The sequence below is a fragment of the Pteropus vampyrus genome, unplaced genomic scaffold (assembly GCF_000151845.1).
Source record: "Pteropus vampyrus isolate Shadow unplaced genomic scaffold, Pvam_2.0 Scaffold380, whole genome shotgun sequence".
Lineage (NCBI taxonomy): Eukaryota > Metazoa > Chordata > Mammalia > Chiroptera > Pteropodidae > Pteropus > Pteropus vampyrus.
In genome coordinates, this window is record NW_011889161.1 from 502,902 (window position 1) to 504,205 (window position 1,304).

The window sequence follows — 1,304 nt, forward strand, 5'->3', positions numbered from 1 at the left end:
AGCATTTGGAGGAGCCACTGGGAGGGGCGCGGAGGCTGGAAGCACCACTGACTGGAGGTGGCCTCGCCGCTGAGCAGAGGGGACGGGGACAGCGTGCACACAGAGGGGGTGGGCTCGCAGGCTGAGGGGACCGCCTCTGCCGGCCACTGAGAAAGGACACAGCTTCCCCCGCCATGGGAGGAAAGCGTGAGGGGCATCCTGTCCGCTCCGCCACCAAAGGCGAGCAGGCGCTTCGGACGCGGGGCCCTGGGCCGGCCCGGGTTGGGACTGGGTTGGGACCGTGCAGGCCCATGGACACGGCCGCGTGGAGGGGGCTGCGGCCTGGGGCCAACACGTGCTGCCGGGGCCTCAGCGGGCACGGCAGGGACACCTCTGCTGTCACTCTGATGGACGGCCGATGTGAGAATGTAACTTCACGAGTGATGAGCATCAGCTCCCCCAGGCCGACGTCACCGTGCCGTACTCACAGACGCAGTGTAAGGGACCTGGGAGCTCGCTCGGCAGAGGCTGCTACCACGTTATTTGTGTTTCCTCTGCGTTTACATCGTTCTAAACGTATCGTTAAAAAGCCCGAACACCAACATCCGGACAGACAGAATTAACGACTCGAAGGAGACGGTAAGACCACTAACTCGAGACGACTACGAATGGCATAACTGTTTTTGGACCAAAAGCAAACAGCACTACGCCCGCCCCATGCTCACGCTCACACGTACGGGAAAGGGGCTTCTGAAGCTCGTCCCAAGGCGCCGGGGACACTGGCCCACTTGCCCGCACCAAGCCCCAGCAAAGCCTGGGACTGAGCACAGCGGGGACTCGAAGGCCTAGGAAACTGGCTGGAAGTCTGTTTGAGAGGCAGTGAGACCCCAAATCTCCCCCAGCGTTCTCTGCGACGGCTGATCCGCCCCTACCCCTGCCGGAGCCTCGAGGTTTCTCTCCCAGAGAAAGCCACCAGGGGCTGCACGCTCAGGGCAGCTGTGCGCAGCTGGAGTGGGGAGCGGGCGGCAGGAACGTCTGCACGTGAGACGCGACGTCAGCTCCTTCAGCCCCTGCAACTGCTTCTGCCCAGGCACGGGTCAGAGAGCCCTCCTCCGGAGACACGGGAAGAAATGACTGCGGACGGGCGGAACGCGGGCCAGCCGGCTCGGGGAAGCCAGCCTGCCGCAGCCCAGCACGTGACAAGAACCAAACAGCCGTGCAGCAGTTCGTGTTTACATGTAAAAGGGCAGCTAAGTGTCCCCAAACACCTGAACGCCTCTACCACAAAAACAGACCCCAAAGTGAATAAACTTGGAGATGCAGAG

At 62.5% G+C, this 1,304-nt stretch overlaps 1 protein-coding gene across 1 annotated transcript in view; it reads right to left on the bottom strand.

The window, feature by feature from the left end:
* Positions 1 to 1,304, bottom strand: part of PKNOX1 (PBX/knotted 1 homeobox 1) — a 41,170-nt gene that overhangs the window by 9,234 nt on the left and 30,632 nt on the right. The window lies entirely within an intron of this gene.